Here is a 13,584-nt window from a genome sequence, read left to right as displayed (position 1 = left end):
ATCGTTTTTATAAGGCATGTAAATTTTGACGTGGAAAACATTTGAAAACTCTGATTAAGCAGTAGGTAATTTCCTATTGGTTAATTAGAATGTTTAAAAAAATTCCACCAGAAAACTAGAAAACTTGAAGAATGTTAAGTTAAACATACCAGAAGAAATCTGCATCTTTGTAGTTGGTAATTAGTTTTAGCGTTGTCCTCCTAACTTTTACTTTACTTGGCAAAAATTGCTTCATAACAGAACTAAGGGGAATGGATGCATCAAATTGTGACCACAGAACAGATATTTTTTGTCATTTGCACCTGTTTTAAAAAAAATAAGTTTCAAACTAGAATTTGCAGATACCAACGTAGAATTAGTTCTATAGGAATTCTGAATATATTTTGAGAAAAGTTGCAGTTAGTTTCCTAGAATTTTTGAGTGTTGAAATAGGATGGTATAACTGCTAATTTTAAGTAGATTAGGATTTATTTTACCTGTAATTGAAGGCAGCAGAAGCTGCTTTCGGGTAAATTCATGCGAATTGCATTAAAGAATAATCGGATTTCGATGTCTAGGCAAATTTACCTGCATTTTAAAATCTATTTGCTTGCATTTATTTTAGAGTGTACTTTTGATAGGTTCTGGAAAGTATTGTTATCTGAAAATATCGATAAGATCTCGCCATTATATTATAAACATATTCCAAGAATTTTTGGGGTAGCCAATATCTTGGCAGTTTAATTCAATTTTTGCGAGAGTTAAATTTTTTATTCGTTTTAAAGAAAATTGATCTGCATTTGCGATTGAGACCTCAGTAAGATTTTTTGCTCAATCGCATTTAGTAGGCGGGTTAACAATTTCGAGCACCTAGATTGATTATTAAATTTTACGAATGGGATGTCTTGTGGATAGGATAAAACGCAGTATATTGAACCATATGGTAACTTCAGCAGTTCAAACTCGAGTTGAATTAACAATGAAGAGATCAGATGAATGAAATCTGAGTAATTAATTTGTGAAAACAATTAGAAATGCTTATTAAACAGCTTTGCTATCAGCTCAATAAACGAATTAATGAATATTTACTTTTTTTCGATAATAAAGATGATTTGAGGATCGTTGATTATAATTCATTTTGTATCAGCTGGAATCACTTTTATTTTTGATTGAGTTAATGCATTTTTGAAGCTGCTGATTGACGTTTACTTGTCCTCAGAGAGTAATAAACTTAGCTCGTCTCAATAATTTTCAGCATATTGCGAAAAATGTTATTGTAAATAAATTCCGTTCATTTAATTCCACAATTGTTGACTGAATGATATCAGCCATCATGAAAACTCGCCGGAAATATTTTTTCGTAATCCTCAAGATTCAGACATTTTTCAAATAATTTTTATTTATTTTAAATAAAACATCAGAATCTTCTCGTTGAGTACGCCAAACAACTGTCAACAGTTCAGAACAAAACTTTAGAAATGCGGTTTTGCGCTGCATGAAAGTCTAGCAAGCCCGTAACATTATCGCAGCAAAATCACTTAAAATAGAAGAATTAAAAGAGTTTGAGTTGCTTCGCCCCATCTCCAGTTTGAACCCATGCCCTCGTTTGAAAGTTTTACAGCTTACGCTACCGATAATGTCCTTTGTACCATAAGCATTCGTTAAGGACTTTTTTAGTTTCCCTTATTGCATGTTTAAGGAACGCTAAGAACCCTACCTATAACGAGCTTCAACATGGTGCAACAGAGCATCTCAAAAAGCATATACTAAATTAGGCTGCATGTTAAAAACCGCGTTAAAACATGCTAAAAACAGCTGCTTAAACACGGTGACATAGTTTTCGAGTTATAAATATTACTAGCGTATCCAATAAAGCATCAAAAGAAAAACTTTAAAAGGCATAGATAGTTTAAAAGAACTTAAGATTTCTGTTTCAATCGAACACGGGCTCGAACCCATGCCCATATTTTAACAGCCATTGCTCTTACCCGTTACGGTATTGAAGAGTTTTGAGTGCATCTTTTTCCCTATTTTCCAGATTTCTTTGTTCAACAGCTTTTTGGGTTTGGCATATGCAGCTTGTTTAGAGCGACTTGCGCAGATAGAATGAGTTCAAAAAGTTCAATGGTCTTTTTTTTCAAAAAAATAATCACTTTTTGACTTTTGACTGTATCTGTTATTCGTTCGTCTCCTACAATTTTTTGCTAGTTGTTCGTTCCTTTGAACTTTTATGATTAAGATAAGAAATCATTGGTTGCAAATACACATGAAATACTACTAAAATTGAAAATAGTTGCTGTTGTATAGTAGTTGCCAATTTCCTCTTACTATTTTCTTTAGTTTTAGGTGATGGCAGAAAAAAACTCAAAATTTCAAATCGCGTCTGGTTTTAAGTTTTTACGGAATCTGATAAACGATTTGCTCAAAATTTGATGTTAAATATCGTGATTGACTGCCAAAATGACTAAGTAGAACTCTTGGTAACAATCAACTGCATTGGATATTTCTCATGTACGAAAAAATGAAATTGAATAGTTTTCTTTGAATAAATCACAAAAACTGAAGCGCTCTCCAAACCGTTGATAACAATTTTTGAACCATCAATTTGAAAAATAGCAACTAATTGTGCTGGATAGTCTTGAGATAAGAGGCAGCGAAAAGGAAAACAGTGAACAGGCAAAAAAATCATCGCCCCGAGTTTGTTAAAAAAAAATGTATATTTTGGGGTTATAGATGTTTAGAACAACGCCTTTTCTTTATCTTTTGCATAGGGTAGAATAGTTGACGACTGCAGGTTTCTCATTTTTTAGGGAATTATCTTGATTAATTTTTGTAAGAAAAATTTTAAGTGCAACAGTAGCAGAAATTATTAGAAATTTTTTTAAACGCAAGAACTCCAAAATACACAATTGAAAAACAGGAAAATGAAAGTTAAAATTCATATCAAAAAAGACGGATCGAATCTTCTAAAAACAATACGCGTGTACGTAAGGCGTTGAAGGAGTGATCGAATTGCAACAAAATGCCTTCTACCAAATTTGCAATTTGTTCTAATAAGTAACTGGCATGAGAAGAACGTTCTCACAAAAATAAAAAATTTCACAGAAAACAAAGTACTACAAAACAGTTTTCTTCCCAGTGCTCTCTAAATGATAAAACTATGTTCTATTTGCGCTCTATTTGTTGTTATCTGAATCACTTAATAGGGCGGTTAATGATTTTTTCATGAATTTGATATTATGAATGATAGATCTAGTCGGTGGCTAATAAATCACAATTGACAAAGAATAATAGCGTCAGCTCATGGATAATGATCTCAAAGAGTTTAACACTCTTTTTGTAAAGGAAAAAAATTGACTTTTTGATATTTGACTGTATCCGTTATTCGTTCCTGTCCTATTGTTTTTCCTATTTGTTCATTCGTACTTGTTCTTGAATTTGTCTGATTAAGACTAGAAATCATTAGTTGGGAAGAAGTTTGAAAACTAGTAATCTTGCAACCAGATGCTGTTGTATAGTTTTTGCCATTCTTTGGGTTTCATCTGTATTTATCAGTTTACACCATTACTGAAAATTCTCATTAGTTGCTAATGAAGCCTTATTTTGTTTTTTTTTCCAAGAGTACATAGCACTTGTTGTTTAGTTTTTGCCATTCTTTGGGTTTCATCTGTATTTATCAGTTTACACCATTACTGAAAATTCTCAATAGTTGCTAATGAAGCCTTATTTTGTTTTTTTTTCTCAAGAGTACATAGCGCTTCTTACATAGCGCTTCACGAGTACATAGCGCTTCTTAAACTGATTTTGACACAATTGGTTTACAAGGAAAGATTTGACGGATTTCTATATGCTCATATTTGCAGTTACTTGAATCCCCTGTCTATTTAGATTAATTTTTTGTGTCTTCGAGACAATTTTTGATAAATCTATTTGGTTGCTAATTATGCAAAATTGAATCATTACCTTAGAGCACCTCTTTTTAATTGTCCTCTTTGTGATTTTCGCAATTCTGTTGTATGGTCTACTTGTTCTAAAGTTTCGTAGTGCCGATAGTTTGCTTAATTACTGCTTTTAAAAAAAATTAACAGAAAGTGTTTGCAGTTTTCACACTGTCGCTAATACAAAACTGTTAAGATATAGTTCATATTCAAAAATTTTGCAACTCAAAGCAAGACACTGTTTTTTTACCTATGATTAGCAGGCAAAATTTGTTCAAAAAATTGGCACAAACAACATGGGAAGGGGTTAACGGGGGCACTACAGGTTGCTCTGTGGTTGCCAATAACATTTTGCGGTGGAGTTAATTGCAACGTTTGATGACTGATGGCTGGTTTGGCAGTGCTTGGAGTTAGGGTCAATTGAAAATTGTTGAAAACGGCTGAATTATTTGTTGCCTGAATTACGTTTGAGGAGTTATTCTGAGAAAAACGCCACAAGTATAGATCAAGATTACAGTTAAAGGGACACGATACTAGGCGGGCTTGAGGCGAATGGACAATATTTTGTTGTGGATTGTTGGGGAAGGTTAAGTACGTTGTCGCAGTCGCTGGAATAGACGACGGAATCACGGGAGCTTGAGGATTAGCTAATTGTTGAGGCCGCTTTAAGGGTGGTGCTTCCACGAGTGAGCTTGGAGTTTGAGGAACGTTTTGCGTGGGATAGGGTATAGGAGTTTTGTTTCGATTGGAATGTTAAATTTAGGTAGATTTTGTTGATTTGCTAAAGGAGGGACGGGTAGATGCAGCTGACCAGGTATACTAAAGTTTTTTGGTCTCAACTGTACAGCGGATTGATCCGTGATTTGATTTGCTTGTGTGGGCTTGTTGAAAAATCAGTTACGAAAAAGCAGGAATTCGATGATGCCATAACAGGTGTCGGAGGCCGGGGAGGTTGCAAAGTTGGCTTAAGTGGTTAGAGTGCGACATTTTGTACGTCGGCTGGTACCTGGTTCACTGGTTCACCACACCACTGCCTGAGGGACTGTGTGCCTGTTCGATCCTTCTGACATCAAATTGAATCTGGACTCTCGGTTTTACTGGCCAAGTCATAGAGTTCTTCAATCTGCTGTACCAGCTCGCTGAAGGCAACTTTTATTTTAGAAACAAAGCGTTGAACTTTTACTCTTCCGTCATGCCGATCTATGGCATCAGTAAGATCTTTGTGGACGTTATGTAACCCGGATTCTAGATTTCATCTTGCGTTAAAAATCTTCTCATTTTCTGTTGCTGTTCCGCCACTATCTTGAACTGGTCTTTTTTTCAGTGTAGACTAGCTTCCAACCAATCACGTAGAATGAGGGTTATACCGAACCTAAATGACAACGATTTGATAATCAAGACCCCGAAGCAAGACAGAAGGTACGAAAAAACGAACTACTCGGCAAAAGTAAGCAACAAAAGTCAGAGAGCATCTGACGCGCTTTTAAGCAACGTGAAACTAAACGGGAAGCAACTTAACCGGGTAGACGAAGCACGGCGAAACGGCAAACAAAATCGACGTGGCGGAAGCGATAGGCAAACGGCGCACGACGAAACGGGAAATGGACGGGACGGAAACGCTGGGCGAACGATGCGCGACAAAACGGGAGACAAAAAGGACGGAGCGGAAATGTTGGGCGATGGGCGGACGACGCGGCGGGGAAAAGGACGGTGTGAACGGAAACATCGAACGAGTAGCGCCCAACGAAACGTGAAAACGGGAAATAACGGGCGAGAAACGAGCAGGCAAGGAGAAGCGGGGATGTAGGGGAGTACTGTGCTAGCAGACCACAGCAAGAAACTCAACCAAACAAAAAAGCCGTAAGTCCAACACAAACTTAAGTCCCGCCCTAGGAAGGAGGGGAGATGCTACTGCAAGAAAAACTAGCACAAGTTTTTATGAGGCTTATTATATCAATAACAAACTAATTTACGGAGAGCAGTAGCGTATTAAATGGACGAAAAGATTAAGAAACTAACTAGCCTTAGCTGCAGAATATATTTAAGTCACACCCTAGCAATACTCAAACCTAAACAACCAATCAGCTTATAAAATAATAAAGAATAATAAACCAACTAAAGCAAAACTGAAATAAATTACAATAGTGTACTTGTAGACTATGAGGGCTGGAAAACTCGAAAACGATTCTAGCCGATTCTCAGCAGATTTTAGTATACTACAACAGGGGAGCTAGTATGTATTTAAAATTGCAAAAGTCAAAACAAATTCTAGCCATAACTCGTGAATCAGCTCAGTCACAACCTAGAGAGCATGAAGACAAAAAAAACCAACTAGCATACTAGCACAATCAACATACTGCAACACAAATACAACATACTTCATCGCATTTGACAACATACTATATCGAAGGAAAAAATGAAACTGAGAAGTACCACGTTGAAAGCAAAAAACGGAACCATCTTATACGAATTGAAAGAGGAAATTTTGGGAGAGCGACGTTATTGAAAAGAAACAGAACACGGCGATTTTTTAATTTAAAGAACAGAAAATACGCGGAGGCTACGATATTGAATCGACCGACAAGAGAAAAAGAATAGTGGAATGCAATTTTTTTTGCAGGCCGGAGGTTCTGAAGTTTTTCACACCATTTTTGTAGAGTTTCAATCTATTGACGAACCTTCAAGTGGGAAAAGAAAAAGTTTTGGCAGATTTTTTTTTACATTTGGTCGTTTTCCTAAACATTCTTTATTACGGATTGGTAGTCCACTAATCTGGATATTTTTATGCTCGAAAATACGGTTTATCAATATTCGGTAATAATTTCATAAAATTTTTGATGTGCATCAAAATTGAGCAAAAATGTTCGAAATTGAACAATATAGCATAATATTCTCTCAATTTTTTTCTATATAAGTGGTTTTTTTTTAATATACGTACCGACCTGGCTAATTGTTTCCAACTTTTAACAATTTGATCAAAATTTTTCAAAACCGTTGGTTTCTCCCTTTCAAGAATTCCAATTGGGGGGATTAATGGTGTACAGTTAGGTTTCAATAAACCTAATGTATTTTTTTGCTATTTAGCCCTAGCAGGACCATTTTTATGAAACTTCCGACCAAAGATTCCCCACAAAACTTCTAGCAAAAAATTGGAACATTTTTTTCTTTTATTTCATACGTCGTCAGGATGAAATTAAAACAAATTGATTTGTATGGTTCTGTCTTACAGTTTTTTATGGTAATCGTCTTATTTCTGCTCCCTTGATTGCAATTAAACGATCGTTTGAACACTTTTTGGCTTCACCTCCATCAATGGTGACATGCAGTGAGCTGTTCTTATTCTCCACCAGAGTTCGGAGAGGCAAGAGTGTTAAGGTTGAGTTGTCTGCTCTGGTAAGATGTGGGAACACAAGACACTATGAAGAAGGAGTCTCAAATAATAATATCAGACGGTAAATGTGACGATAACAAACAAGGCCAATGTGTCATCACACTTCTCAGCTCTGTCAAATTCCAAAAAGTTGCCCATCAATGTTTGGTTTGCTCATTTTTGTCAGAGGAATTAGAATCAAGGATTCTTCTATTCTCTAGGCATGGACTTGAATTGCTTTCACCCTCAACTCCCTCTGTTGAACCTTTAGTTGAATAGAATTGGCAGGCTACCATTACACTTCATTCAAAACGGGCAACCTGGTACCTCTATGATAGCAACAATTAAGCCATGATAAAAAATTCCGCTTCGGGCGCGGTAACAAAATAAAGCTGACAAAATCAGACTTTCGAAATTTCAATTCATTTAGTCGATATAACAAGCAACGTATAAGCTTTAGTACGGTACAGCCAACAAGTGTTTTTAGACGGAAAGTCTTTTTCGATGCTGTTTTACTGTTTTTTTGTCTGATGTTTTTTATGCAATTGAAATAAGTCCATAATCAATAAACAAATTGTCTAAAGAACCTAAAATTATTAGGCCTAAAACCACCTTATCTGGTACACATTATGGTATTATTTACTTAATTTTCGGTTGTGCCAACTTTTCCCAATCACTCTAGGTATATTAGAACGTATTTCATTCATTTAAATACTCGATTGTGATTGGTTAAAATTCGCCTGCTTTAAATCTCTTTACTTAGCAAAATAAAACACACATGGGAAACCCGCTCACCGAAAACGACTGAAATTGGAGTCACTTTCAACGAGAAGTTGTCATAAAATTTCGACCAGAAAAATTTTTTCCTTATCTCTTTGAGTGTTGGTAATGTGGGACAACTTTTTGCTCAATAGAAAACATCGACACAGATTCATCCCATGTTGAGGTCCAGAACCAAATTTTTGTCTGGTCAGACTCTCCAGGCCAAAATTATCCTGATTTCTTGACTTTCCAGACGGAAATTGAACCTGATCAGATTTTCCAGACCCAAGTTACCTCTGATCAGACTTTCCAGACTCAGAGGGTCTCTAATCAGACTTTTCAGACCGAAAACGTTCTGATCAGACGATCTGCATACCTGGTTCGGACTCAGTTTCAGATCATTGCCCAGACCTTAATCAGACTATGATCAGACTCAAGTGCGCTCAAAGAGTTTATGATCAGACCCAGTTGCACTCGAAGCATTTATGGTCAGACCCAGTTGCGCTTGCAGCCATTTACGATCAGAATGAAGAGCGCTTGAAATAGTCTGATCAGAGAAGGATTTTACCGATGAACAAATCTCTTAATTTTGCTATAATATATTAGTTTCATAAAAACTGATGTTTGCAGTATTTCATTCATCTAAGGAGAAACCCAATTATAAAAGTATTGCTAAAACAACATCCAACTGTTGAGAACAAGTTTTTTTAGTGTACTGTTTAGAGTATTTTACTGACTCAGTGGATGAGTTTAGACATCTTTCCATAAGAAAAATCGTGGTATCCAGTTAATCAAAATTTCCTCTGAAGGGAACCGGCCTTTGCTATCAGCTGGACTTCCTTTTCCTGATCAGAGCTATCGGACTTTAGATGAGTCTGTGATCAGAACGCTGCTTTATTATTGCCTCTTGGCAGAGCCAATATCTCTAATTAAAAAAAATATAAAAACAATGAAAAAAGGAGCTGGATATGGTCCCTGATCAGACCCAACTCCGTTCAAAAACATTTCTGGTCAGACCCAATTGCGCTCGAACCGTTTATGACAGGACTCAAGTGCGCTCGAATACGCCTATGATCAGACTTTTCGGACCAAATTGAACTCTGACCAGACCAACTCCAGACCATGGTCCAGACTGTAGTGCGCTCGAACTTTCATCCAGACCCTCTAATTTCGGTCTGTGAACACACGGGTGAGCGCTCTATTGGGTCTGATCATGAAGCAATTTGGGTCTGCATCTCAACCTGGGATTCAATCGAACTACAATGGGAGATAATGGATAATGCATGCGACCCCGCAATATAGAACAAACGTGTGTAATGCCACTCAGTGTCCTCTCTTCGGAGCATGTGTATCTATGATCCAATCTCAGAATTGATGGCCAAATCCAAGTGGTCTTAAAAACACCATCACAAACAAACTGCGTCAAAATGGGCCACTAAACATCTATTGGCAAAATTGTCGTGCGATTTGCAAAGTGTTTGAAAATTGTGGATTATCAAATCGCTTTGCTAAACCCGGGTCGCCGCTTCCTTGGTTCCATACAAGGATCATATATGATGTCATACAAATCATAACGTATTTCCTAGTACGATCCTTGCATGGAACCAAGGAAACCATATATGATCCTTGCATGGAACCAAGGAAATCATATATGATTCTTTGATGAAACCTAGGAAGTCATATATGATTCTTTGATGAAACCTAGGAAATCATATATGATTCCTGAATGAAATCCGGGAAACCATATATGATCCTTGTACGAAATTGAAGAAATCCTATATGATCCTTGTAAGAAATCAAAGATATCATAAAGGTTCCAATACGACGAGGAAGTAGTTGTTAGTCCTTGTATTACTAGCAAATGCTAAGCAAGATCAGCTAGGCTTTCATTTTCGTGCTAGGGAAAACTTCAATTTCCTCGATTTCATATAAGGATCATATATGATTTCCCTGATTTCGTACAAGGATCATATAGGTTTTCCTGGGTTTCATACAAGGATCATAAAAGATGTTTTAGTTTGTGAGCAGTCTCGTTCTTACTGGAAGCCGAAAATAAAACTTTCTGAGGAATATTCAATCACATGACAAGAAAACAACCCGCTGTGAAGTTAAACATAACAACTTCACAATGTAGTGAATTTAATTAAATCTTTAGCGCAGTTGCTCAAAATCTCAACGAAAAATTCAAAAAGGAGACACCAGAAGTCAAAAAAATTAAAATGATTTCTGTTCTTTCTAATTGGCAAACGTAACAATAAAAATTGTGCAAACATTTACTTCATTGGCACATAAGATCACAAGCAATTGTTATGATATTAGCATCTTCATACTTTAAATACTTGTATCTCATATCTAACACTTTTGAGTTTTTAATCAACAAAAACCATTGAAAACACACGAATTAATGGAAGACCTGGGTCCTGGGTTTTTACAAAAATCATAGAAGAAATTTTAGTTTAGTGACCAGTCTCGTTCTTACTAGAAGCCAAAAAACTAACTACCAAACCAATAATCAGATTAATCGTGTTCAAACGCCTCAATCAGCGGTACAAGAAACTTTGCAATTGATGTTCTGAAGAACAAAAGTTTATTGGATATAAGTTTTTGATTGAAAGTGATCAACTCGGAACTTTCCTCAACAAGAAGAAAGAGTATATTTGATGAGTTGAACCAAGTGGGGATGAACGAGACTCAACAACTTTGAAACGTTCCACAGATGCGTAATCTTCGCCTTTTTCCGAATAAAACATTCGTAATTTTCCACAGATGATTTCTCCTCTATAAAAAGCTGCCACATAAGAATCTTTACCGTTAGTTGAAATGTCAAAAACAAAATTTTTCCATTTCAAGTTTCGATAAAACTGGCGTTCATTTTTTCTGAGGTCCTCTGGAACGTCAGTGTTCGGGATGCTGATGTGCTTGAAAACTTTAACGGCTCGCATTATTTTTTACAAAACTCTGACAATTGGTCATTGACAATTGGGGAACGCCAAGCTGCTTTGTTTCTGTGATATCTCTCTACTAAAAGAGGCAGATGATTGACAGTACCAGAGAACTTCGAGCTCAAAAGATAATTAGCAGACTCAAACATCATACTGGACGTTGTCCAAAGGGGCCCAAAGTTACGCACTTGCCATGTGAGATGAGTCAGGGCATGCATATTAGCAGAAAAAACGGTTTCTGTGTACTCCAGTTTCGTGTCTTCCAGAAATCGATTAATCTGTTTCTCTGCTTCATTGCAAAAACTTGTGTCTAACATTAATAGTCGAATTGCGTAACTAAGTAAACAAAATCTATTGGCTCTCGTTTCATTAATTGTTTCGCTGAAAAGTGCTGGACCGATATATAACAACCAAACTTTCAACTCATTTGCCTTGAAGTACTCCAAATCATTGAGCGACCTCACCGACCTTTTGAACTCCAACGGTAACTTAATACTTGAAACCGTGTGTCTCAAACACTCCATGTCAGTTCGATGCGTTTCCTTTACGATAACTTGGAGGAGAACTTTAGTTACTCCCAGATAAACTTGATGCATTACGTCTGGTGGAGCCGTCAGCGGTAAGTTTTTGACTAGTTTAGACAACGGGCTGACCCCCTTGACACCCATATAATGCTGCAGATTTTCCATTTGAACCTTCTGAAGGTGCTCCGAATAGATGTGTTGCGTGCGCATGGGATATTTTTTCAGTGGATAATATCGTGAGCGCTGGTACACGTCCGTTTCAATCAAACATAGTGTGCAGCCGTATTTAGCTAGATGGTGGTGCATGTTTAGCATAGATGCTGTTGCTGGGATATCAGCTATTAGAAGAATGATATTAAAAGTAACATTCAAGCTCATTTGCTTGTACTCTAATGTCATTCGACGGGACAAAAGTTGACCTAAGTCATTGAAAAGTGGCTCCCAATCTGGTTTCTTTGCACCACGCCATAAAGCGGCCAGAACAATGTTTTTATTGGAGCATCTCAAAACTGGAGGCAGATCAGCAATGGTTAACCAAATGGGCCACAGCTGGTCTCTACTGGACTTCACAAAGCGGACACCATCAGAGTTGAGAACAAGCGATATTGTTATGTTTTTGTTATCGAAGTTCAAACAGGGCTGTAATTTGACATCTTTGTTGGAATCTCGTTGTTGCGAGTATTCCTCAATAAAATCAAGGTTGCTTAGAACAATCTGATGAAGCTCACTCACAAAATCAAGCACCCAATATTCACCGTCAGAACAAGATTTAACAAAATTCTGATGCTGAGATTTAAAGACGTGATAGCGACGTTTTAAACTTGAGAAACTTGGTAACTTAGCGTCCGGAAAAGCTGATCTCATAAGAGATAGCCAATCTTTGGTCTCTTGATCAGATGTGCCATGTTTTGCGACAATTGAGTTTATGGCTGTCTCGAAATTGTCTCCAACCACAGAACAGGGCAGATCAGGGCTGTCAGGTGGAACAGTTGAAGAATCAGAAATGTCTGGCAAAAAGTCTTCAGGTGCACCAATTTGATTGCCTTCATCATTATTCTCCACTTCAGGAGTATCGTTGTTGCCCTCACCTGTGAACAACATGGAACTGTTCTCCAAATCAGCCGAACCGTCTTCATGATCAATTGACGACTGCGACTCACTTTCCGTAAAAAAAACGCATTTCATATGACCTCATTTTCTTGGGAGCAGGTTCATCCCGCTTTTTGCGGCTGTATAGCCTAACGAATCTCTTTTCTAAGTTTGCTGATATTAATTGAAGCTGCTTGTTACTGAAAATCAACGGGCGTTCAGCATGCATTTCTGAATGTGGGCATTGGCAGTCCCAATTTCCTTCGCCAAAAAAGTTTTCCCCGTAAAAAACAGTCAGTTCGTCATTCTTCTGTATATTTTTAGTTATTTTCAACTTGACACACTTCTGGTTTTTGTAAGTTGAAGCAACGTATTGAGTATTGGGTCTGCAGGAATGATTTGCGAATCTGACCGGACCGATCATAATTCGGTTGTATCGACAGATCTCGGTTCCAGCAAATATTGAAACGGGCTCAAATAGGTAAAGCTCTTCACCTTTAACACTTTGAAGGAGTGCATGAAGGTTCGGCAACAACAGTTCACGATTCCTACTGAAAATGAAATTTTCATCCTTGCCGTAAAACAGTCCATATCCTCCAAAGTCATCGTATTCAAAAAGAAATCCTGCTCCCAATGCTTCTTGATAACAGGATTTTAATAGGTTATAGGTTTTTTTATATGACATCTTGGTATCTAGCAATTTTTTGAAGGCTTCATCGTCAATTTCAGCTACCATTGACCTCACGCGCCGGTTTTTTTTGCTATCAAGTCATTTGAGACGTGAGCATCGCATTGAGCAAGGATAACTGATCGACTTTCTTTCTCCTGCATGTCCTGCTCTCAAAACTTTTTATTCGAATTCATTAACAGGTTTAAAAAAAACCACACTCGGTCCTACGTAGCAATTTACGTTTTTGTCTAAATTGAGTTGAAGTTATAACTTAAAATAAAGGAGTAAAAAACCGAGTAAAAATAACGGA

General features: G+C 37.0%; 1 protein-coding gene across 1 annotated transcript in view; it reads right to left on the bottom strand.

Annotated features, from left to right (window-relative positions):
- The window catches only part of LOC142338851 (uncharacterized), a 34,961-nt gene extending 33,946 nt beyond the window's left edge, over window positions 1–1,015 (bottom strand). The window contains exon 1 of the mRNA XM_075388622.1: window positions 477–1,015. The gene's annotated coding sequence lies outside the window, so the exon portion shown is untranslated. The remainder of the gene's footprint in view (window positions 1–476) is intronic.
- Window positions 1,016–13,584: the final 12,569 nt, after the last annotated feature.

Source organism: Convolutriloba macropyga, chromosome 1 (assembly GCF_964194025.1).
Source record: "Convolutriloba macropyga chromosome 1, txConMacr16.3, whole genome shotgun sequence".
NCBI classification, from domain to species: Eukaryota; Metazoa; Xenacoelomorpha; order Acoela; family Convolutidae; genus Convolutriloba; species Convolutriloba macropyga.
This window is presented reverse-complemented; position numbering and strand designations above follow the sequence as displayed.